General features: G+C 37.2%; 3 gene segments (V, D, J or C); 2 read left to right on the top strand and 1 right to left on the bottom strand.

Annotated features, from left to right (window-relative positions):
* The window catches only part of LOC308682903 (Ig kappa chain V region 4135-like), a 1,009,768-nt gene that overhangs the window by 2,465 nt on the left and 979,459 nt on the right, over positions 1-27,844 (top strand).
* LOC308682906 (Ig kappa chain V region 4135-like) lies at positions 41-579 on the top strand. The segment is given in 2 exons: positions 41-126; positions 224-579.
* Positions 16,338-18,707, bottom strand: LOC308682514 (Ig lambda-3 chain C region-like). The segment is given in 3 exons: positions 18,616-18,707; positions 18,165-18,213; positions 16,338-16,776 (listed from the first exon to the last, which is right to left on the bottom strand).

The following is a 27,844-nucleotide window of genomic DNA, read 5'->3' as shown; positions in this document are numbered from 1 at the left end:
AGCTCAATATCAGCGTCTGTCAGTCAGACTGTTCATCCAACATCTCTGTCCTTCAGTTTCACTCATTCCCAGTAAAGATGAGGACACACACACTGATCTTCTGCTCTCTGCTGCTGCTCCTCAACGGTGACACTCACTTTCACTGCATTTACTACTTTACATTTACTTGTTTTAGCAAAGATCATTCATTTATTCTGGTGATTTTCTTCTTGTTGTGTTTCAGAGTGTAGAGGACAGATCACCGTCACTCAGAGTCCCTCAATAACAGCAGAACAACCAGGAGGAACTGTGAATATCAAATGTAAAACCAGCAGAGATGTGTACAATGATGATTTCTTAGCCTGGTACTTACAGAAACCTGGAGAAGCTCCTAAACTCCTGATTTATTACACAAACACCCTCCAGTCAGGAACTCCATCTAGATTCAGTGGCAGTGGATCTAACAGTGATTTCACTCTGACCATCAGTGGAGTCCAGACTGAAGATGCTGGACATTATTACTGTCTGAGTTTCCATTGCAGAACAGATTCTGATGGTGATTGTGAGAGTGATTATACATTCACACAGTGATAAAGAGTCGTACAAAAACCTCCGTCAGTCAGAGTCACAGTGACTGAACTGAAACTGCAGCTGCTCAAAGGAGGATCTGAAATAACATCGTCACACTTGCATCTGAAATAAAACCATCTAAATTAATCTGCACTCTTAATAATTATAGAGTTCAGAAAGAGATTTTGTGCTCTTATAGATCAGTGACACATTTGAGATCTGAGTGATTTCAGTTTGCCCTATTGCCCCATTTTATTAATAATAGATCTTAATTTTCATAATACTCCATGATTATTTCATTTGAGTATCCTGTTAGAATTTACCAGCGGCCAGAGGTGTAAATGACGTGACAAAGGCAGAAATTTTAATTCCAAAGGTGCAAAAAATATCAATATCCAATGGCAATAGTGAAGTAATAGAAAAAACAGATTATAAAAAAATTATAATACCAAAGAAAATAAATCAAAATTGTTGACAACACACAAATGTAAGTTGGCTATGCCGATGTACAGGCCCACACATACAAACAAGATTCAACCTCTCCACACCCGCTTTCTCCCATAAAATGGCTGCCTCTTTTATAGGCCTTAGCTCCTCCTATTTTTGGGAAAAAACATTTTAGGGAGAAACCTATCAATTACAAAGAGGTGACAAGACTGTCATGACATTTCAACTCTAAACCATACATCATTTACATAAACCATACATAAACCATCTTATTTCTAGTACCATATAAAGGGCTCAAAAAAATAAAGACAAAACATAAGAAGAAAACTTACATACTAGGTTCCCTCCCTCCCCCATGAGGTCAGAGCCAGATGGAGTAATCTTCCATAAGCACATTTGTTTATTTGTTTATTTATTTGGATCCCCATTAGCTTCCACAATGTGGTTGCTAGTCTTCCTGGGGCCCATAAATGTGCTGAAACGTGTGTACAGTTAAAATACACAAATATAACATACATATAACATAATCACACATATACATTTATCCACATATACACATTCACGTACATACAGCATTTAAACATGTCAATACCTATAACAGTTTAAACATGGCTACTTACATGCTAGTTTAAACATGGCTACTTTCCTTGTGTACTGGTTTGGCTAGTGAGGAGTGCACCAGAAGGTATGTGTAGCTATTAGAAATGCATGAAGTTAACTTGGTAACTGAATAAGATTGAATAAACCCTTATTGTATAAAGTGTTTTTGGTGTACTTTTCTGTGTAATGGTGGAAACAGTTTGTTGTGTGCACATACCCATGCTCAATCCCTTCAAAATAAAAGTCCTGGGTCACAGTCAGTCTGTCACATATCCCATACTAACATGTAATTTGTTTACTATTGACCGTATTCATACTATATACTGCAGACAGTAAGAGTTTTATATTAGCTTGCTGTTTTAATTATAGCTCTGATCATCAGTTCAGTTTAGACACGCCTCTCCCTCCTCTGCACCAATCAGACGCCTCTGATAAGAACGAGCCAGATAAGAAATTTAATTTGTGATTTTAACTGAATTTTTATTGAAAACTTATTCACAAAATTATGGGAAGGTATAAACTGGCAGCTGATGATAACATGACCTTATAAACTGATGAATATGAACAAACCCGTTACAGTGAACAACTAGATGAGGATAAACGATTTCAGCAGGAATTACAGAAACCTGGAGAAACTCCTGATTTATTATACAAACCTCCTCAACAGTGAAAGTGAGAGAGTTAAACTCATATTTCATCATCAGGAGTGATTGTGTTTCTCTCAGAATAGAGCAGATGTTCATCGTCCTCTAATGATATTCCTGTAATACCAGAAACACTTCAAATAACTATTAAGCATTCAAATATGTAGTTTTTTTTTTTGCATTTTGAAATGTAGACTTGGTATTTAATTATTAAAATGTGGTTTTAGGCAGAAATGTAACTATGTGGCTAATTGTATGATCATGTTGTGTGTTGCTGTGTTAAGAGTTTAGAAAAAGTACTGTAAGTATTGGTAAACGCTTGTTAGTAATTGTAAACTGTAATTCAGTGAATAAGTGGAGCGATACTCAGAGCTGGAGTCGAGTCTCGTGACAGAAGCAGATCCTCCATCATCACACACAGATGTGTTTAACCTGCAGCTTTAGTGCTGGATTTTACAGAGACTCTTTCTGCAAGTTTCATCGTTACGCGACAAGAGACTGACTTTATGAGTGAGTCAATGAATCATTAACTCAACCGATTCATTTAAATCACTGATTCATTCAAGAAATACTATGTTTCTCAGAGTCGAGCTGCGGTTGTTTCTACTGTGGCTTCGTCTGGAAATATTTCAGTTGGCCGAACAAAACAAAACTGGCAATATAAATTACTAAAATGTAAATCACTCAAACAGTGCCCCTGCTCGTCTGATGTTGCTTTATCAATAAAGGATTATATTAACATGTGAAATGTTTTGTATCTCCATGAAAGCACTAGCCTGACGTCGTCATACTCAGGTTCTAGTCAGAATATGAGTCTGATCTGCTCCACTGGGCTGTGATTAAGGCGCGTGTTTCAACCGAACCAGGAAAGAAAATGCCTCTGCACTCTGTTGGATAGACCTACAACCAATCAGAGCAACGGAGAAACTGCAATGACCACAGGGTTTTCATTGCGCCCCATCTTCTTAGCGACCATCGGGGCCAGCTGATATTTCCGATAGACAAATGGCTTAATCGCGGTTCTTGTTCCTCTTTTAAAATGAATGCGCTGTCGATATCTTCTATAACAGATGTGATGACGGCGTCTTTGTTGTAAACATATTCAACCCAAGCACTCTTTGGTGACGTGGATGATTACATTACTGTTGATCATCTGTCCATCACCGTATAAAGCCCGTCCTGACAATTTGATTGGTCCGAACAGCTCTGGTTCGAGCTTAATTGCTCCACAACGGATCAAGTCCAGACCGAACTTCCCGACCTCAAATGTCGTGGGCGGGACTAAGTTCGGCTGGCATCCAGACTATGAAAGCACATTAAACTTAAATCTGTGACTGAAGCGTTTGCATAGAGTGTGTTTTACATGAGCGACACACGCTTCAGTGCTCTGCATGTGTTTATAACTCTGTCAAACATCAAACATGATCAACAACTGTTTTTCACTAGAACTGAACCTTCAACCTACAAAAATGACTTTCATCACCATATTGATCTGGACGCTGGCAGTGTTATGTCGAGGTTTGTGTCAGTCAAGATTACAAACGTTATTCACTCGTTATCTTTGTGTGTGTTGTGAAGATATAAGGTTGTAAAAGTGTGTGTGATTTCTAATCTTTCTCTCTTGTCAGAATCTGTTGGGCAGGAGACAGTGACTCAAACTCCCTCAGAGCGGCTCTCTCAAACTGGACAATCAGTCACTGTAACCTGTAAATTTAACAGAGATTCCTGCTGTACTAGTAATGGACAACCCGCTCTGAGCTGGTACTTACAGAAACCTGGAGAAGCTCCAAAACTCCTGATTTATTATACAAGCACCCTCCAGTCAGGAACTCCATCTAGATTCAGTGGCAGTAAATCATCTGGGAGAGATTTCACTCTGACCATCAGTGGAGCACAGCCTGAAGATGCTGGACATTATTACTGTCAGAATGTATTCAGCACAAACAGTGGTCTAGTGTTCACACAGTGATAAAGAGTCGTACAAAAACCTCCGTCAGTCAGAGTCACAGTGACTGAACTGAAACTGCAGCTGCTCAAACACACACACACACACACACACTTTCTTGCACACACTCAACAGAAACACAAATAGAAACTTCATATCAATTTTGCTGCACTTTATTAATATCACTGAAGATAATAAGAAATTATATTGATCATATTTTTTATGATATCTACTGTATATCTATTCTCATATGGTTGATTATTTTTTCTTCCTAATCATACACTCATACTGTAAAGTGAATCATAAAGATGTTGTTGCTTGACTAGTTTATTAATCATCTTCCATAAAGCCGCTGTTTAGATCATCATGTACAAGAGTCACAGATGAACTGATTCAGTGAAAGAGAGAAACCGTATTTAACATGATCAGACGCTCCACCGTCCCACAATCAGTCTGTCTGTGACCATTCACTGTTTTCTGGACGCATTAATTATGAATCCAGCGATGCGTCTGAGTCTCACATGAGCAGAAGACAGATCTCTCACAGCAACACTTCAGTCTCGAGTCAAACACACTTAAACATTCATAAAGATGTTATTGCTCAACACTGAAATAAAGCGCTTCATTGTGTGGAAACTTCACTGTTATTTTTACAAGATAAAATACTGCAGTTTTACTGAGATCAGTGTTTATTTGGGAGAGACAACATTTAAGGGGTTTTAGGATACAGATGATTTTCTTTCATTTGCATATGAGACTTTGAATGTATCAGATAATATTTTAATATGTGGATTAGTTTACTGAAATTATGAAATATGGAATACATTTCCTAGGTATTTTAGGCGCATTGCACACTTTGTCAAATCTTATAGTAAATCGAATCATTGTGAATGAAAGAAATCTTTCTTGAAAATAATCAAAAACCTATGAATCGTGAATTGAATCAGATCAACATCTACATTTACTCCTCTAGTCCAGTCACACGTGATCTACCGGTGAAGAGTCTCATTACGTTATATAAGTCATACAAGTCATATAATCTACCACTCAAACTTCATAACGGTCTCATCCCTCCATCAGCAGAAGTGAAACTGCTCCAGTTCAGAGCGTTGAACCAGTAAAAGAGTGAAACTGTGAGTTTGAGGTGTAAATCTCATTTGCATTGTCAGGTTTAGTGATTGTGACGGTCTCAGAATAGAGCAGCTCGTCTCCAGTGACCATGTTCAAACCCCAAGAGCTTCATTTCACATTTACTGCTGAATGCAGCTGTTCTCAACTATTACAATTAGGGGTGTAACGAGACCCTTATGTCACCATCCTGAACTCACAATACCATATTATTGCCATACTCCATCAAAATGGTCAATTTGGTTTAACATTGTGTGTGTAAATGAATAGGCTTGGACTTGGTGCTGATAACCCAATGCAGGACAATAGAGACACCAGAATAACAATATTCATGATTCTGAAGCTGAAAATACTGAATTATTTCAGACGAATATGCTTGATGTCTCTGACTAGATATATCTAAAATAATGTAGGCCACTTTTTACTGGTAACATCAGACATTTGGCATTATCAGGACCCACAAATATTCCCCCATTGCATTATTATACATTATATTCAACATTATATACAGTAGTTTAATGTAGTAGTGACACGAAAACCCTGTAAACTTCCTAAACTTTCATTTTGGGTGAACGATACGATACATATTGTCACTATCCACTGTAATTATTGTTCCACCCCTAATTCCAATCAATCAAAAGCCGCTGAAACTTTAGTGCAGGACTTTGAAGGAACGACACACTGATCAATGATGCAGTCCAACACAAATGTGCGCTTGCGTTCAGATGAAGCTTTATTGAATGAACAGCAATGGCAGCACATTGACAGACTGCTTCAGTATTGAGCTGTAAATCACGTGACGCTCAGATACGCTGGTCTTCACTGGAGAAACATCAGCACTCGGAGCTCTTGAGGAACGAGGCCTCGTGAGCAGCTCCGACATGTGTTCCTCTGCAGACGAAGCGCTCTGCGGCTTCCCAGCGTGCTTTGCTGAGGCTCAGGACGCTGCTGCGACTGTAGAGACCGTCCCGCTCGCTCTCTGCGCTGGTCTGAACCCCCTCGGTGACCTCTGACCCGTCCAGCGTCCAGCTCACCGTCGCCCCCTGTGGAGAGTAAGAGCTGAGCAGGCAGAGCAGAGCGGGGGGGTCTCCAGAGATCAGCAGAGAAGAGGGAGACAGCAGAGACACGGAGGGAGACACGGAGGGACCCGCTGGACACACACACACACACACACACACACACACACAAACAGTTAGATGTCAGACATGGTCATGTTGTAGAAATCACAATCATTTTATCTTTACAGAAATTCCACAAAACTGCTTTCATTCATAAACCACAAATATCCTGAATTCAGTTTAAAATATTCTCAGTTAAATCAATATTCACTAGCACTAAAAAATGTATCATGTAATTCTAAATATAAATCAGTTCTGTAAAGCAGACATGATATACAGCGAATCTTACAGTAATTTGAAATATAAAATGAATATAATAATAATAATATAAAAAGTAAAAATATTTTCTGAATAATCATTTCTAATCATTAATTGTATTTTGAAAAATCATAATTATCAGCAAATTTCAGTTCAACTAATGAATTTTTCAAATTGTTCTATTTGTCTGATGACGACACCTAAAAAAAAATTATTAATTGTATTTTGAAAAATTCTTAAGACTCTCACAATCATAATTATCAGCAAATTTCATTTCAAATGATGAATTTTTCAAATAAAAAAATATAATTATTTTATCTGTATAATCAAACTTTTGCAAAAAGTATTAGCAGTTAAATTTATCAAGAATTATGGACACAATTATGTACTTTAAAAAAAACTGAATATGACAGAAAATATAACAATATTACAAACTACATTCAATATAATATTGCAATCAACATATTAAAAAACAAAGAATGTTAGCAATTATAATATATGAAATTACTCGTGTAAAAAGACAATTTTAAAACAATATGAAATATGCTTTGCAAAAAAAAAAAAAAAAAGATGAACGTGATGAAATCTCAGGGAATATCAGTTTTTTTTTTTTGTTGTAAAATGACATACAATTTTAAAGAAATTGTGAAACAATCAAATTCGCCATGAAATACTGCAATTCATTTTTTTTTAAAAAACTTTTTTTTTTCTTGTTGCCAAATGCTTGCTAAAATAACCTTAAAACAAAACAAATAAATAAATAAAATAAAAAATTTGAGAATAGAAGAGACTTACTGATCGTCAGTTTAGTTCCTCCACCGAAAGTCCACCACAGTGTTTCATTCTAGTGAAAGAGTCGTACAAAAACCTCCATCACACTCAAATGAACACACACACACACACACACACACACACACACACACACACACACACACACACACACACAGACTGATGTGAGACTCAGATCTTCTCAACATCAAAAAAGAGCCACAAAATCTTTATCTAAAAAATAGTCCAAAGAATTAATCTTAAAAATAAATACTTGATATTGAATGAAGGCTGAAATCCTTTGTTTCATAATCAGTCCCGAAATACATTCATCACATTTACAAACACATGTGATATAAACTCTGCTAATTCTATTGACCTGCTTTATAATGAAATCTTCAGCCAGATTTAGATGGTCATTCTCTATTGGATGACCTTTGACCTGTTATACAGTCTCATGGATGATATAAATCTGCAGCTTAGGTATTAAATTCTCTCAGCATCAAAGTCTGAATGAAACTGATCATTAAAACAGTGTTTAGAGCGAGAAGATCGACCCAAAATAACATGAAGTAAATCATGAGTTTCTGTTTCTGAAAATGATCCACAGAAGTTTATTAGCAAAGACACTAAAAGACAAAACAGTGTTTCTTCTGTCTTCAGGGAAATGATGTGGAGTGTGTTTGCATATTGATCAGATCTTCAGTGTGTGAGAGTGTTTATAGTGCTGTGAGTTTAACACTTCATCACTGACACACACAACTATCTTCATCAACATGACCTTCATCATCATCTTCATCTGGACTCTCACAGCGTTTGCTCAAGGTTTGTGGAGCACAAGTTTGATATTAATTCATTTCTTCAAGTATATTGTCAAAGTTTTGAGTGTATTTTCTTCTTGTTGTGTTTCAGAGTGTAGAGGACAGATCACCGTCACTCAGAGTCCCTCAATAACAGCAGAACAACCAGGAGGAACTGTGAATATCAAATGTAAAACCAGCAGAGATGTGCAGAGATGGAATAGTGGGGAGGAAGGTTTAGCCTGGTACTTACAGAAACCTGGAGAAGCTCCTAAACTCCTGATTTATTATGCAAACACCCTCCAGTCAGGAACTCCATCTAGATTCAGTGGCAGTGGATCTAACAGTGATTTCACTCTGACCATCAGTGGAGTCCAGACTGAAGATGCTGGACATTATTACTGTCAGAGTTTACATTGCAAAACAGATTCTGATGGTGATTGTGAGAGTGATGATACATTCACACAGTGATAAAGAGTCGTACAAAAACCTCCGTCAGTCAGAGTCACAGTGACTGAACTGAAACTGCAGCTGCTCAAACACACACACACACACACACACACACACACACACACACACACACACACACACACACACACACACACCTCTGCATTTAACCCATACAAGTTAATGCACACACATTAGGAGCAGAGTAGTGAGTTAACACACACACAGCAAACATGGATACACACACCCAGAGCAGCAGGCAGCCTTGTGTGGCAATAAGGGGTTAGGTGCCTTGCTCATGGGCACCTCAGTCATTTCCCACCAGTTCTAGAATCAAACCAGCAATCTTTGGGTCACCAGTTCAACTCCCTAACCACTAGGCCAAGACTGAGCCCAAACTTTTAAAGAGCGATTGCATAAGGAAATATATTTTTTTTATATGGAAAACTATATATGATTTTTTTTATTTACTTCTCAACTATACATTTATGCTGTGTTTTTGTGGAAATTTTGAAGTTTTTTAACTATTTACTGCACAATTACATAACTAGGCCATAAATTGGCTCATGAAAAATGAGTTTTTAAAGAAAAAATCACTTAAATGATGATCTTAATTAAATTTAAATCGTTTTTGGACATTGCTCTATGTGTTAGGGATAGAATACTGACATCTGCTGGTTTGTGGAAAAACTTTAGAAATTATAATTAAAGAAAGAAATTGCAATGACCACATATATCCAATAGAGGGCCATAGAGACTCATTGATTTTCACTTAAAGCTGTAGTCTACGATGTTGAAAATCGGTCGAGAAAGCCTGAGACGGTTGGGAAGTTTTAAAAAACTCATCCCGCCCCTCCACACACACCCCCCTCCCTTCTGTGCTACCTGATCCCCCAGCAAACACAGAACGTTGGCACAACGTAGCCAACCTTCTAACAACGTTTTAACAACATGGCCAAAAGGTTGCTATAACTACGTTGTGTAGTGAAGGTTGTTACAGCGTTGTCACAATGTTGGCATTAAACCACCGTTCAGGGCCATTGCTTAAGGTTGTGCCAACGGTGTCTGGACAACCACTGGACTACATAATGTACTCGTCACTGCCCTGAAGCGGGAAAATCAGACTTTTTAATTCCAACCACCTGTTGTTGGGCTCATTGTGTTTTCATTCATCATCGAGCAAGGATACGTGAGTATTGCGTTTAGCCTACCTCAGCTATCAAACACAACCTACAACTTTAATTTCTAATGTGATTAATGTAGCATCGCTCGCACTGTTTAGTTTTTCGTTTGATTTTTCCGCTATTTAGTCTCATTCGTTTCTTTGCTCCTCTGGATTTGTGGATGTTTCCCCGGTGACACCTGCTTTCGGCTACTGTCTGCCACAGACCCGGTTTTGTTCATTAAATGTTCGGATCTGCCTTTGCTTTTTATGTTTTATACTTAAAATAAATTTGTATATTCATTTATTTTTTTTATTTTTTTTTTCCACAAATGTATGACTTTTGGAAGTGTAATTTGATTATATGCAGTTTTAATAAAGTTGAATTAACGAAACCTTCTGTCATTTTTACTCTTCAAAGTGTAGGCTACACTTGCAGGTGTTGATAGCCCCATTAAATAATAATATAGATAAACAATAAATGATAAAAAGTATATAATTATCTAACAAAATAAATACACCATATAAAAATATTGTCAGAACGTCATCTCTCAGTTGCTGAATGTCGCGCAACAACGTTGCTACAGCCCTGTCACGTCTTACAATTCTACGTTGTTACAATGTTGCGAGCACGTATACAGTGACGTTGCCATAGCAGAAATGCAACGTGCCAGAGACGTTGCCACAACGTAAATGTGTTTGCTGGGCCCTCCCACCGGGAAATGACCTGAACAACATCACTCAGTCAAGCTGTGATCACCGGTAGTAAACATCGGCGCATCTTGTTCAAATTCCGATCGGCTCAAACAGAAACTGAATATATACTGAAATATATTCAAGCACTTCAAGAAATATAATTACTTTGACCCGTGATAGGCGATGCTAAACGGCTAACATTCCAATGCCGACCGGCAGCATGCATGTTGTCAGACTGATAAAAAGCTATTTATGTAACACCTCACACCATAAAAGTATAAATAAATGCTTACCTGCTCAACAAAAAGTCAGCCGTGTCAGCGTCGTTTTTTTCGGTTTGTTTTTTCTCCATTGCTGAGCTGATGCTACTTTGCTAGCTACCATACACTGTCAGCTGCTTGCCCGCGAAATTTCATGTCGCAGGAGGGGGGCGGTGGGGGTGGAGACGCGAGCGTCAAGTGGAGCGGGGGATTGGATGAGAACAGTTGACCTCTCTGCAGCTGTACACCCAATAGAGTGAATGGATTTTTTTCATTCTTTTTTCTCTTCATATTGTTAGGATTGTACTGTAGAACCATAACCAGCATCTAAACGAGGTTATTAATAATGAACAATCTTTGAAATCGTAGACCATAGCTTTAATTTTTATTGATGCTTCAACTTGTCCTCACAACTTTATGATATATATTTTGTGAATATTTATTTAAACATTTTGAAATACATAAAAAATATGTAGTTTTGTCAGAGTTATAATTTGTTGTTGTTTTCTGATATGTTTTGAATTATCTTGTTTTTTCAAATTATTATACATACATTTGCAGTAACATTACAAGTCACCACTATGACATGACTGTAATGTGTGTGTGTGTGTGTGTGTGTGTGTGTGTGTGTGTGTGTGTGTGTGTGGGTGTGGGGGGCAAGCTTGTTCCATGTTGCACATGTGACATTTTTCAGATTTATGGATTTATGCCAGTTTAGTTGATTTCATTTGCCAATTTCTATAAAAATGCTCTCTGTTGCAGTGACATACGTGTGTGTGTTTGTGTGTGTGTGTATGAGATAGAAAGTTCGTTCCACTTTGGGTTTATGCTCTAGGACCAGACCTTGATTTAAATGTCAATTTTTTTAGATTTATGCCAGTTTTGTTTATTTTATTTGCCAATTTCTGTAAAAATGCTCTCTGTTGCAGTCACATACATTTGTGTGTGTGTGTGTGTGTGTGTGTGTGTGTGTGAGAGTGAGATAGAAAGTTTGTTCTACTTTTTATTTATGCTCTAGGACCAGACCTTGGTTTATTTGTAGAAATTTTCAGATTTATAATGGATTTACTTTTATTTTTTTGACAAACAAAATTAAAAAAAGAAATTTTTTTCATTTTCCCATTCATTTTCAATGTGGGGTCATTTTGACCCCAAACACCTTAAACAGTAAAAAAAAATTACACACCTTTAGAACAACCAAATCAAGCCCTTTTTTTTTTTTTTTTTTTTTTTTCATGTTTAGATAGATTATTAAGGAAAAGTCACAGAGTTTCATGCCCCTGAGATGAAGGTAACACTTTTAAAAAATGAAGGAAAAGTCCAGTGGGGTCAGTCTGACCCCAAACAGTGATAAGCACCTAAGAGATTTCAGACACAGACCAAGTCTATCCCTCGTTTATAACAGCTTTGTTTTCATCTGCGTTAAATTCAATATACCGTCTAACCTGACTAAGGTCTTTTAATTTAGGGTCGTATCTTTAACTCTATTGGAAAGAATAAGATTCGATTCAACACATTTGTTACAAAAAGAAACAAAACAACATTTATTGAACATGCATGATGCATCCAACCTAAACTCATTACACTTCGGGAATATTTGAGCCGAGCCGGCCTGTGACGTCAAGCGACTAACAAGGGCTCTCAAACCGCGCAAATACTGATACACAGGAAGTGTGTGTTCGTGCCAGGAAACAGAAAACTCCCCAAAGGTCCAAAGGGAAAGACAAAATCAATAGTGTGAAATAATCACTTACCTCTCGCTCTAACGCACAGACACACATAGTGAGATTAAACGTATAATAATAATACACCATAACGATGATGATGTCACCTGCACGCCACAGATTCTCCGTTTTCGTTGATTGGCAGATGAATGAATGTCTAAATATATGTCGTGGATTAAACGCTCGTTACAAAAACGTTATAACCGGCATCCTGCTAGAACCCAAAGCTCCAGAAGCGTCTCAGAAACATTGTAAAATTAATTTAATTTAATTAAATAAGCCAAAAATGATTCAGACACTTTGACCTGACCATGTTTTGCTCAAAGTTATCTGACATTATCAAGATGAATTTGTTCTGACACAGTTTAATATTTGTCATATTTTATTACCATTTTCTAAACTATAGTGGATAAGTAAGGGATAATATAGAGCGAGGCGGTTGTTATAGCGAATACAACCCCGACAGGATCAGGACCCTGACGCGAAGCGGAGCTTGAATCCTGAAGGGGTTGTATTCGCTATAACAGCCGCCTCGCTATACATTATCCCGCTTATTACATGGCTACCTACCAAATAAATCAATACTTTGACACAAAATATTGATTTAAAAAGGAATTTACTGATTTAAAAACGATTGTATTGCTTCCGCTAAAGAAAATAGTCCGTTCCGTCTCTACGGTTAGAATCCTGCGTCCATGGCAACGCTCTGTTTTTCATGGCAACAGTGTGTTATACTTAGCAGCGTCTGATATCAAGAAATAACACACTGCATTCTACATTAGAATTCAACCAAGCCATGTAATAAACTGTGATAATGTGAGAAATGTTGAAGGTGTCTGAATACTGTATATAGTTTTATAAAGTATATCATCATCAGTTTGGAGCCGCTGCTGAAAGTGAACCAGTGAAATAAACTAATAGATCAGTTTGAATAGATATAGAATAGATTTTGTTGGGACTGATAACATGCTTTGACTCTGTCTGATATATGGACTATGACTGGATTATACTTGTAAATAAACTGCATTTGGATCCTCACTCTCTGAATGCTGTGTTTCCACCGTCAAATCATTACAACAGAAACTCACTGACTTCCCCTGCTTTATGAAGCTCATCATCACTGAATTACTAACTGAATTTATTAAAGTGAACATATCATGTGTGACGCGACTCTCAATCAAACTCAGTTATTCAGTGACTGACAGAGACTCGTGTGTGTGATGATCCTCATGTCTGTTCATAAACTGCAGGAAAAATTTGGGGATTAACAGCGACGTTTCACTCCAACTACAGTAAAAATATTCTCAAAGTCTCACAGCAGATATTTAGATTAATATACTAAAGTTAGTCTTGTAGATGTATTAAGAACTGAATTCTACCATTTTTAACATCTTGGCTATTGTAGAAGATCAAATATGAAAAAAAATTCTACTCTGTTCTCACTTCAGTGATTGTGTTTTGTGTCTGTTAATGAGTGACTGTCTTCAGGTAAATGATGTGGAGTGTGTTTGCATATTGATCAGATCTTCAGTGTGTGAGAGTGTTTATAGTGCTGTGAGTTTAACACTTCATCACTGACACACACAACAATCTTCATCAACATGACCTTCATCATCATCTTCATCTGGACACTGTTATACTGCTTTATACTACAAGGTGAACAGTTTATATTCTAAATAAATCATTGAAATAATATGATTTTTAACACAGTTTTAAATTGACTAATAAATGAATAAAGTTTATGGACTGATAAATGATTTGTTTTTCAGGCTGTAGATCTCAGATCACAGTGACTCAGACTCCTGTGAAACCTGCCAAACCAGGAGAAACTGTAGAGATGAGCTGTAAACTCAGTAGAAGTGCCGGATCTTGCTACACATCCTACGGCTCGAGGCCCTGTGTGTCCTGGTATTTCCAGAAACCTGGAGAAGCTCCTAAACTCCTGATTTATGGAGCAAATGTCCTCCAGTCAGGAACTCCATCTAGATTCAGTGGCAGTGGATCTAACAGTGATTTCACTCTGACCATCAGTGGAGTCCAGACTGAAGATGCTGGACATTATTACTGTCAGAGTTATCACAGTGGTGGTGTGTTCACACAGTGATAAAGAGTCGTACAAAAACCTCCGTCAGTCAGAGTCACAGTGACTGAACTGAAACTGCAGCTGCTCAAACACACACACACACACACACACACACACACACACACACACACACACACACACACACACACACCAAGAAAAGCAATATGATCTTATAATAAGCAACAATATTATTATATTATTATATTAATATATTATAATAATATAAAAGTTTGAGCTTGGTCAGTATATGACAGCTTTGATCATGAATTTCATAAGTCATTTTTCTCCTGTTATTTTCAGTCATTTGTGAGGAAATTCAGTCGCGTTTGATCTTCACTTAGTGGATATTTTTCAATCTTTAACCATATTTTTTGTTGTCCTGCATTTATGATTTATCCTCAATCTTCTTTCTAAACTGAATCACTGCATCATAAAGATGTTCTGCTTGATCAGTTTAATAATCTATCAAATAAGTCTATGAATTCATCCTTCATATATTAACAGCATCACAAAACACAACTCTCAATTTCAGAGCAGATTAACATTTATATAATTTTAATGAATACCTTTACATAGAATTTTTAAATTAATTTAGAAATTAAAGACGAGATTAGCAAACAGGTGCAGTCCACCATCAAAAATGATAATAATTTCCTATTTATTTTATATTTATTGTGTAATTTAACAGTGCTATATATAACAGCTATCAAACATTAACATTTCATACATTTCAACATTCATGTTTTTTTTTTTTTTTGTGTGTGTGTGTGTGTGTGTGTGTGTGTGTGTGTGTGTGTGTGTGTGTGTGTGTGTGTGTGTGTAATTTAACACATTCATGTATAGTGGAAATTTATTTATAGTTATTTTTTTTATCATATGTGTGCATATAGTGTGGGTTGTGATGAGCCAACATGTAACTCACAAAGATGAAATCTTATTAACAAACTGACTAATGAATCCATAAGCACAGGAGAAACTGCTCCAGTTCAGAGCGTTTCAGTTGAAGATCTCATTTGCATTGTCAGGTTTAGTGATTGTGATGGTCTCAGAATAGAGCAGCTCGTCTCCAGTGACCATGTTCAAACCCCAAGAGCTTCATTTCACATTTACTGCTGAATGCAGCTGTTCTCAACTATTACAATTAGGGGTGTAACGAGACCCTTATGTCACCATCCTGAACTCACAATACCATATTATTGCCATACTCCATCAAAATGGTCAATTTGGTTTAACATTGTGTGTGTAAATGAATAGGCTTGGACTTGGTGCTGATAACCCAATGCAGGACAATAGAGACACCAGAATAACAATATTCATGATTCTGAAGATGAAAATACTGAATTATTTCAGACGAATATGCTTGATGTCTCTGACTAGATATATCTAAAATAATGTAGGCCACTTTTTACTGGTAACATCAGACATTTGGCATTATCAGGACCCACAAATATTCCCCCATTGCATTATTATACATTATATTCAACATTATATACAGTAGATTAATGTAGTAGTGACACGAAAACCCTGTAAACTTGAATTTTTTAACACAGTAATTTTCATTTTGGGTGAATAATACGATACATATTGTCACTATCCACTGTAATTATTGTTCCACCCCTAATTCCAATCAATCAAAAGCCGCTGAAACTTTAGTGCAGGACTTTGAAGGAACGACACACTGATCAATGATGCAGTCCAACACAAATGTGCGCTTGCGTTCAGATGAAGCTTTATTGAATGAACAGCAATGGCAGCACATTGACAGACTGCTTCAGTATTGAGCTGTAAATCACGTGACGCTCAGATACGCTGGTCTTCACTGGAGAAACATCAGCACTCGGAGCTCTTGAGGAACGAGGCCTCGTGAGCAGCTCCGGCATGTGTTCCTCTGCAGACGAAGCGCTCTGCGGCTTCCCAGCGTGCTTTGCTGAGGCTCAGGACGCTGCTGCGACTGTAGAGACCGTCCCGCTCGCTCTCTGCGCTGGTCTGAACCCCCTCGGTGACCTCTGACCCGTCCAGCGTCCAGCTCACCGTCGCCCCCTGTGGAGAGTAAGAGCTGAGCAGGCAGAGCAGAGCGGGGGGGTCTCCAGAGATCAGCAGAGAAGAGGGAGACAGCAGAGACACGGAGGGAGACACGGAGGGACCCGCTGGACACACACACACACACACACACACACACACACATTCATGAGTGATCATTCGATTTTAAATATACAAGTTACATTTTAAATGATCCACAGAATGAGTTTGAAAAATATTGTCCAAGTAAATTGATGGTTATATTGTGATGTCGTTATAAGATCTAGAAAACTAATTTAAATGATTATTTCAATATTAATTGTATTTTGAAAATATTCTGCTATTCAGAAACTCACAATCATAAACATCAGCAAATTTGATCATTTAAATAGTTTGAATGATTCATTTTCAAAATGCTCTTCAACTGAGTTTCTTTCTGTCTGATGAAAATGATAAAAAATTACATTTATGTTGTCCACATTATACAACTTTTGTTTCATGAGTTTAAAAAAACCTTTAATAGTTACATTTACCAAGAATTATAGACAAAATTATATATGGAGAAATTATTGAATAGATTTTAAAGTATCTGCAGTCAATACATGAAATGAACTAAATGTTAGCAATAATAAGATTTTAAATATTCATGTAAAATGATATATGACATTTAAAATAGCTATACGAATGATAAAATGTAATAAAAAAGAAAGAAAGAAAAAAAATAATCATTTGATTTTTTTCAGAATTTTCAGAACATTTTAATCTCAATCTAATTTTTAACAACATTGTCCACATGAAAATTGATTAATATATTGTGAGTTCTTCATAAGATTTTGAAATCAATTTTAATCATTTCAATTTTAATTTGTAAAAATATTCATACATTTTGATACTCAAAAACAATCTATCATAATTTTCAGCAAAGTATGATTCAATATATAGTTCAATATATATTTTAAATTCTGCTGTTAAGACACTTATAATCATAATCATCAGCAAATTTAACAGTTTAAATTGTTGATTTTTAAAATGGTTATTAACTAAATATCTCTTTGTGTGATGATGACGCTTACACAAACATTTTATTATCAAACTTTGGATGCATTTAAAAACACTTAATTGTTAAATTTACTATTAATTAGACAAAATTATTTATATAAAGAAATAATTGAATATATCATAAAATACTGCAATCCATAGGCTACATTAAAATACAATCAAATGTTACCAATAATAATTAAATTATTAATGTAAAATTAAAAATAACATTTAAAAACAATATGAAATATAAAATTTAAGTAAATAATAAAATAGTTAAATGATAAATTGCTTTTCAAAAACATATTAATAAATGAATTATCTTGTTGACAAATAAGATCATCTTTTAGATGTTTTTTTTAAGGTTCATTCATGGCATTTTAAGATCATCACTAAGAATTATCTTGCTGAAATAATATAAAAATAAAATGAGATGAATTAAAATTAACATTTTTAATAGAGAATAGAAAAGACTTACTGATCGTCAGTTTAGTTCCTCCACCGAAAGTCCACCACAGTGTTTCATTCTAGTGAGAGAGTCGTACAAAAACCTCCGTTACACTCAAATGAACACACACACACACACACACACACACACACACTGATATGAGACTCAACATCAGGATTATTGAACTGTCTCATCGTCTCTAAATGTCTCTTAAAGGAGAACTTGGTAACTTTTTTAACTTAATAAAACTGTCTAGAAATCATTTGGATGGTTAAACAACCTGTTCTAGTGATATTGGTGACTTTCCCCGCTCCCCCCAGCGTTCCCAGGCGGAAAACCAACCTTGCAACTTTGGGACTACCGTCCCGGCAAGATAGAAATTGGAAGTCTCGTGAGAAGCGAGAACAAGAACGAGCGCGAAACACGAATTGCTTTACGGCAATTCAACATAAACACACGCACATGTATAATGATTACCCACCTCGGTAGACATAGCTCCACACGATACAGTTGGCTTGCTCCGATCAAAACAAACGCACATGAGCAGCGGTAGAGAGGGGGAGGAGGCCGCCGCAAGTGAGTTTATTACGACAGTGTTGTTATATATAAGCACCCCCACAGCTATAGGGGGAGCTCGTGGGGAAAACATGCGACAACAAAAGGGAAAATCAGCGAAGAAGTGACTAGAGTTCGCTAGAGTTGCCGAGTTCAGCTTTAATGCATGAAAACTATTAAATCTAAATAAATAATATAATCAGAAAGACTCTGTACTGATCTTTACACATCTTAACTGGGAGTCTCTAAATGATCATGTGTTTCTCAAAGCATTTTAATAAGTGTTGATGACCTGTGACCTCTGGAATGACCTTTGCCCTCTCATGGAGTTCACAGTGAAATACTTGTTTCTTTTAGTGATGAAACTGTCATTTGATTGATCAGAAAGTCTGAACTCTGAACCAGAGACTCGTGCAGAATAAAGAAGAAATGATTTGTAAACTCCTACAGAAGTGAAAACACACTCCACTGGATCATGAGAATAAAACACATTAAAGGCCACAAAACTGGATCAGTTTCTTCTGCATGTGTTCATTTTCATGTGTGTTTTCCTCCAGCTGGTTTTTGCTCAGAGAGTCACTTTGCATCGGCACGTGTTTCAGCTCTCCGAGTGTTTATAGCCTTCAGACTCACACACTTTATAACACACTGCTGTTTACCACGGTACAAACCCAACACACACCATGAATCTCTTCAGCAGCTTCATCTGGATTCTGACCGCTTTTATTCCAGGTAACAGAAGTCAAAGCTTGTCATTTCTGAGTCTTTAATGTTCATGTCATTTGATGAAACTCATATAATGTTGTTGTCAACAGCATCCAGAGGAATCACTGTGACTCAGCCTGAAGTTGTGAATGTTTCTGAAGGACAAAACGCCACTATAGACTGTAAAACTGATGCTGGGATAAATGGCTGGGGTTTAGCTTGGTATCAGCAGAAACACGGAGAAGCTCCTAAACTCATCATTACTGGAGTAAATGATCTCTATGATAACAGTCTCAAACGATTCAGTGGGAATGGAAGATCTGGAGGAACAGATTTCACTCTGACCATCAGTGGAGTCCAGACTGAAGATGCTGGACATTATTACTGTCAGAGTTATCACTACATCAACAGTAAACGTGTGTTCACACAGTGATAAAGAGTCGTACAAAAACCTCCGTCAGTCAGAGTCACAGTGACTGAACTGAAACTGCAGCTGCTCAAACACACACACACACACACACACACACACACACACAGTGAAGAAACGACTCAATATGATCTTATTGAACATCAATTTCTGGAACTTCAACAGTTTTTGAACTTGAGAATTCATATTTGTCTCCTGTTTATTACATCCTTCATCTAGAAATTCAGTCACTTTTGATTTTCACTTCAGTGGATATTTTTCAATCCTTTACCACATTTTTGATTTTCTGCATTTATGATTTAATATATTCTTCTGTGTAAACTGAATCATCAGCATCTTATATCTGTCCTGCTTGATCAGTTTAATAAGTCTGTTGATTTATTAAGTTCATCCCTCATAATTCAGATATTAACAGCATCATATACACACATCTTTCAACTTCAGAGCTGATGATAATAATTTAGATTCATATCTATGTAGGAAGGAATTAGCAATTATTTTAAAAAATATTAAAAAATTAAAGACCAGATTACCCAACAGGTCCTGACCTCCTGACAGCACATGGATGTCACCATTTTTTTTTTTATTGATTTCATAAAGTTGAACATGTTTATATCATGTGTGACTCTCAATCAAACTCAGTTATTCAGTGACTGACAGACTCGTGTGTGTGATGATCCTCATGTCTGTTCATAAACTGCAGGAACACACATGGGTTTGGTTTTTGGTGATTAACAGCGACGTTTCACTCCAACTACAGTAAAAATATTCTCAAAGTCTCTCAGTGAAGTCTTGGCTCGCTTTCGAGGCTACAGACTATAGGCCTTTTCAGAATGTTTGTAAACAATAGGCACCAAGATACTTCCGGGTGGCAGAACGCGAGCGGCTTCTGCTGACTAACTGAAGAGATCCAGCCGGCTACTGTAACAGTTACATAGTTAAAAACATTGTTGTTGATCAAAGTTGAAACGATGATGAAAACGTGTTGTGTTTGGGGTTGCGCTGCCAGACAGCAAAAGGTGTAGGGGTTTCATCGATTTCCTGTGGGTGAGGAGGTTATAGCGAGTGGACGTCGTGTCGTCAAAAGTAGGAAATCTTAATGATCCCCTAAATTATATGATTCATCCAGCGTTTACATTTCTGCTTCGTGTATTCTCAAAACGGTCCATCTACAAAATCACAGCAGAGCATTTATTTTCCGCCGGGGAAATTCGAGACTAATATTAGTAAACTTGTCTCTTTTGATGAAGAGACTCATTGCCGGTCACTGCCTGAAGTAAAAGAGGGCTGCCCACTCTCACGCATTCACCGTGAGACTCACGCAATTATTACTTTTCACACGCTCTCACGCCACACATCCATTTTCTCACGCAACTTACCGAAATGTATATTCCTCATACATAGTATCGACCAATCAGTGTTTTTCAACCGCGCAAAGGTCGATATAACAGCTGGAGAACAATTGTCACATAACCTTTACCTCAGGAAAGCCATTTAATGACTATGATAGGCTATATAGCATGTTATTTTGGCTAGAAAAAAAGAGCTATAGAGAGTATTTAGCTAATTATGTGTAGGCCTACTATATTACATATTTATTATATTTTTTACTTATATCATTAAACACAGTTGTTATTATGATAAAAAAAAATGCATTATATTTAATTACATTTTTTATTTTTATTACATTTTTACTGTCGATGGTGCGCCTCCCTTCCAAGCAATTTACTAGCGTTGCCATAGGAACGCTTCGGCTTTTGCCACCCAGAAGAACGTCTATTACTGTTGTGACGTCATGGTGAATTGTCATATATAATCCATTGAACAAAACTATTGTTTTTCTGCTGCTAAGAACCGACGGCCAGTGCTGCAAAGTTTCTGAAGTGACATTACATATAAATGCTGGATTCACTCCGCATGGATGTGACATGTTACAATAATAACACATTAAAGCAATGTAAAGGCAGACTAACAGATTAATAGGAAAATACTCGTACCAAAGTATATTTAAAATATAGCCTATATATATTCCAATTATTGGTAAAAGTGATGACTTGTAAATAATGTCAAATGTCTCACTGTTGCTCAAGTTTAAATCTGCACTTTACTATAGAAAACCTTCAGTGATTTGAGTCTGGATCCGGATCTGCTCACAGCAGAGATTCAGATTAATACTGAAGTTGGTCTAAATGTGTTCAGAACTGAATTGAATTATAGCATTTTTAACATTTTGTAGAAGATCAAATATTATGAAAAAGATTAATTACTCTGTTCTCACTTCAGTGATTGTGTTTTGTGTGTGTTAATGAGTGACTGTCTTCAGGGAAATGATGTGGAGTGTGTTTGCATATTGATCAGATCTTCAGTGTGTGAGAGTGTTTATAGTGCTGTGAGTTTAACACTTCATCACTGACACACACAACAATCTTCATCAACATGACCTTCATCATCATCTTCATCTGGACTCTCACAGCGTTTGCTCAAGGTTTGTGGAGCACAAGTTTGATATTAATTCATTTCTTCAAGTATATTGTCAAAGTTTTGAGTGTATTTTCTTCTTGTTGTGTTTCAGAGTGTAGAGGACAGATCACCGTCACTCAGAGTCCCTCAATAACAGCAGAACAACCAGGAGGAACTGTGAATATCAACTGTAAAACCAGCAGAGATGTGTACTTGAGTGGTCGGGATCATTGTTTAGCCTGGTACTTCCAGAAACCTGGAGAAGCTCCTAAACTCCTGATTTATTATGCAAACACCCTCCAGTCAGGAACTCCATCTAGATTCAGTGGCAGTGGATCTAACAGTGATTTCACTCTGACCATCAGTGGAGTCCAGACTGAAGATGCTGGACATTATTACTGTCAGAGTTTATACTGGCCTGAGAGCATTCAGTGGTTCACACAGTGATAAAGAGTCGTACAAAAACCTCCGTCAGTCAGAGTCACAGTGACTGAACTGAAACTGCAGCTGCTCAAAGGAGGATCTGAAATAACATCGTCACACTTGCATCTGAAATAAAACCATCTAAATTAATCTGACTCTCTTAATAATTATAGAGTTCAGAAAGAGATTGTGTGCTCTTATAGATCAGTGACACATTTGAGATCTGAGTGATTTCAGTTTGCCTAGTTGCCTCATTTTATTAATAATAGATCTTAATTTTCATAATACTCCATGGTTATTTCATTTGAGTATCCTGTTAGGATGTACCAGCGGCCAGAGGTGTAAATGACGTGACTAAGGCAGAAATAGCCAGAGTGGTTTTAATTCCAAAGGTGCTAAAAATATCAATATCCAATGGCAATAGTGAAGTAATAGAAAAAACAGATTATCAAAAATTACAATACCAAAGAAAATAAATCAAAATTGTTGACAATACACAAATGTAAGTTGGCTATGCTGATGTACAGGCCCACACATACAAACAAGATTCAACCTCTCCACACCTGCTTTCTCCCATAAAATGGCTACCTCTTTTATAGGCCTTAGCTCCAACTATTTTTTTGGGAAAAAAAAAAACATTTTAGGGAGAAACCTATAAATTACAAAGAGGTGACAAGACATAAACAACCTAACTGTCATGACATTTCAACTCTAAACCATACATAATTCATTTCTAGTACCATATAAAGGGCTCAAAACAATAAAGACAAAACATGAGAAGAAAACTTACATACTAGGTTCCCCCTCCCCCCTCCCCCATGAGGTCAGATCCAGATGGAGAAATCTTCCATAAGCACATGCTAGTTTAAAACATGGCTACTTTCCTTGTGTACTGGTTTGGCAAGTGAGGGGTGTACCAGTGTAGATATTAGAAATGCATGAAGTTAACTTGATAGCCGAATTAAATGAAATAAATCCTTATTGTATAAAGTGTTTTTGGTGTACTTTTCTGTGTAATGGTGGAAACAGTTTGTTGTGTGCACAGACCCGTGCTCAATCCCTTCAAAATAAAAGTCCTGGGTCACAGTCAGTCTGTCACATGTCCCATACTAACATGTAATTTGTTTACTATTGACCGTATTCATACTATATACTGCAGACAGTAAGAGTTTTATATTAGCTTGCTGTTTTAATTGTAGCTCTGATAATCAGTTCAGTTTAGACACGCCTCTCCCTCCTCTGCACCAATCAGACGCCTCAGATAAGAACGAGCAAGATAAGAACTTTAATTTGTGCTTTTAACTGAATTTTTATTGAAAACTTATTCACAAAATTATGGGAAGGTATAAACTGGCAGCTGATGATAACATGACCTGATAAACTGATGAATATGAACAAACCCATTACAGTGAACAACTAGATGAGGATAAACGATTTCAGCAGGAATTACAGAAACCTGGAGAAACTCCTGATTTATTATACAAACCTCCTCAACAGTGAAAGTGAGTGAGTTAAACTCATATTTCATCATCAGGAGCGATTGTGTCCCAGCCAGCAATGACATGTGGGGCCCAGATGAGGGCTTCATGGGCGGCAAATGTGGGCCCCATTATGGGCTTGCACCCGGGATCCACATTGGGGCAAGCCGTGGAAGCCCAGACATACTAAAAGTGGGACCTGTAAGGGTACTGCATGGGTCTTAATTGGGCAATTCATGTCAGACCCATTTGGGCCCCACCTGCCCAAATGGGTCTGAAGTGGGCTTGCACCCGGGATCCAACCATGGCTACCCAGATGGGCTTTAAATGGGCTCTGTAAGAGTCTTATGTGGGTCCTAACTGGGCAATTCATGCCAGACCCATTGGGGCCCCACCTACCCAAAGGGGTTTAAAGTGGGTTTGCACCCAGGATCCAGCCGTGGATGCCCAGATGGGCTTTAAAAGGGATCTATAAGCGTGTTATGTGGGTCTTAACTGGTTAATTCATGTCAGACCCATTTGGGCCCCACCTGCCTAAAGGGGTTTAAAGTGGGCTTGCACCAGGATTCAACCGTGAATGCCCCTATGTGCTTAAAGTGGGCTCTGTAAGGATCTTATGTGGGTCCTAACTGGGCAATTCATGCAAGGCCTATCTAAGCCCAACCATGCCAAATGGTTTAAGGAAACAATCTAAGAAAAACTAAAAATGAGGAATGAATGTAAGTCCAAGATAAATACAAGACACTTGACGCTTTGAACTGCAAGAAATATATTGTTAAATTGAACAACAAAAATTATCTTTAAAAAACAATTTAAATGTCACAATGTAACAGGTACCGTAGCAACGGCACCGTGGATAACAGATTAATTCCTGTAAAACAGGAGAGAAACGAGGAGACAGTGTTATCAGTTTCGAGCTCTCTGCAGTAATTTATTTTCTGAATTTTCTTCAGCAATCACATCTCTATTGTTAAGTATCATTGTATGTTTCACATATTATATGTTCAGTGTCTTTTTAACATTACAATGAATTTTCAGTGTCCTTCAATGCAAAATCCATATTAAAATAAACCTCTTTCCACCAAATGCATGTTCACTTACTCTTCATGCTTGTATTTTATACTATTTATCAAAATGAAATGTAAAGACAATGGTAATATTCACCAGCTTTTTTTTAGATACTTAGAATCTTCCATTCACAGTATTTTATCAGTATCATGTTAATACAGTACTGCAAAATCATGCTCAGAACTCATAAAGTGATTAAAGTGTAACTTTTAACCTCGTTTTAAACTGTAAACATTTTTGTATAAACTCATTGAGCAAAAAAACATTTCCAACAGATGGTGGGAAACTGACATACAGTGAGCTAAACATATCTGTTAACATTGCAAGCTCAAAAAAAATATCTTCATGTACATATATATACACGGGGAAAGTGTGTGTTGAGCTGACTTGCTCTCTAGTAATGTCTCTCGACTGTTACTCTGTAGGACTTTGCCCTCTCGTTTCAACTCATTTCAAACTAAATCAAAAACAGACCCTAACGAAGCTCATTTCACTAACAGTTCACTCATATCTCACATACATTTCAGCATAGATAAATGCTACTTCTGAGGTGTTTTTATACAATTACCCAGCTGTAAAACAGGAGAGAAACGAGGAGACAGTTGCTGAGTCCCAATTCGCATACTATCCGTCCTAAATAGTATGCGAAACTAGAATTAGTACGTCCCAAATCGTAGTATGTTGAAAAGAGTATTCCAAAGATACCCGGATGGTCTACTATTTCCGGTTAGAATTCGAAGTGCAGATCAATCATAGACAGTAAAAGAAATGGACACAGCGACCCCATTGGATTCAACGGAGACAAAGTGAAGCCCATTAGAAACTTTTACTTCCTGGGGGTCCAGCGTACTGCGCAGACTCAAACTGAGCTCGACGACGTAGATGTGACGTGAGCAAACCGTCTGTCTTCTAGTGGCTGTGCCAAGATCAATCTGAATCATTACCTTCCGAAACTCGCAGAGACGGAGAGCGTGAGTAGGAGCTGTCCATGATCTTGGAGCAGGAGAAACTTTTTGTAGGTGTTCTGATTAATTACTTTGTCATTTTGCCTCGACGTCCTCCCGATTGCCCGCGAGCTTTTCTTCCTGTCCATACGGTAATTTCCTACTGTGCGACAGAGAGTCGCGTGGCTGTGACGCAATCGTTAGCCTACTTTTACAAAAACTGCTTCTACTGGGCCATAACGTAAGATACAAGGTAATGGAGCCTTTTATACATTTTCGTGTTTCTTTAGAAATAAATAATGGACAAATGGAGTCTTTAAACGCCTCAGATGTGAAGTTATTCGCTGTCAAAGTGACGCCAAAATGAATGGGAGTCAATGGGATGCTAACTGCAGGTGGGGTTCCGTTAGCCAATGGCGGCGTCCGGGGGTGCTTCAAAATAATACAAATCCCTGCCCCCTTGAGATCAATGCACACTCTAACGGCTAATATTGCCCACAACCCATTGCGTGCGGGAGGGAGAAGCTTTGTGGTGATGGTGGTATCTATGGTGATGTAAACATGGCAGCCGCGGAGATTCGCCCTCAGTTTTTAAGTGTAAGAATTCAAATGTTTAACCCTTATTAAAGTTATATTTTATTGTCTCGTAATATTAATGGGGTTATGTTGTGCCAAAAAGTACCGTGTTTATCTTGTAGGGTCCGATGAAATAAAAAGTACAGTGTCATGCAAGTGTCTTTTTTTAATGTATTTCTTCTGATGTTTCTGTCTTAGATTTATAAGTTACCTTACTATAAACCCTTATGAAAATAAACACCTTTTACTACACTAACCATAGTTTAACCACACTGACTTATTTGTAGTAATACTGTGGCTAAATGTTAACTTTATCAATCCAACCAAAGAAACATGGTTACTACACTTTTACTATAGTACAAGCATGGTTCATTTTCATCGGGGTATTTTTGAGTATTATACATAAGTATAAAATACGTTAAACAATAGTTATACTATAAACTTTACATATTTTAGCTTTCGTTACACACATTGCGCATGAACGTCAGAACCAGCCGCCTCACAAACGACCTGCGTTTGGTTGATCTACGACGACATCCTGCTTCACTCCTCAATTTGGTAGGACACATTGTAAATGTATTTTGGAAAAAAAGATGGGAATAGTAAATACATTTATATATGACATATAAGAATGAATGAAATGTAAAATGTTTTGTTAACAGTCATGGTGTGCGTAACTAAGCAACCACGTTCTCGTTCACGTTGCATGACGTCATCGAAGTATGTCCCAGAACGTGCATACTTTTTTGCTACACACTCAAAAGTATGTACTTTTTCCTCACAAAAAAAGTACATACTTTTAGGTCGTAGTATAAGTAGGCGAATTGGGACTCAGCCTACGTTATCAGTTTCGAGCTCTCTGCAGTAATGAAAAACCCGCGCAACTCACGCAGCTACAGTAACTCGTCACTCTACACTGCCCCTACTGGCCTGGAGCAAACACTACACAATTCACTTTAAGTCAGGAAAATTCACATTAAAAATAAAACAATTGGGATACTTGTTTAAAAAAAAAAAAAATACAATCACTTGTTTCAAATAAAAGACAATAATTGTGAATATTCTTAAAACACA

This window comes from Scardinius erythrophthalmus, assembly GCF_964197995.2.
Source record: "Scardinius erythrophthalmus genome assembly, chromosome: 22".
Taxonomy (NCBI): Eukaryota; Metazoa; Chordata; class Actinopteri; order Cypriniformes; family Leuciscidae; genus Scardinius; species Scardinius erythrophthalmus.
Note: the sequence above shows the minus strand (reverse complement) of the source record. Positions and strands in the feature narration are given on the sequence as shown.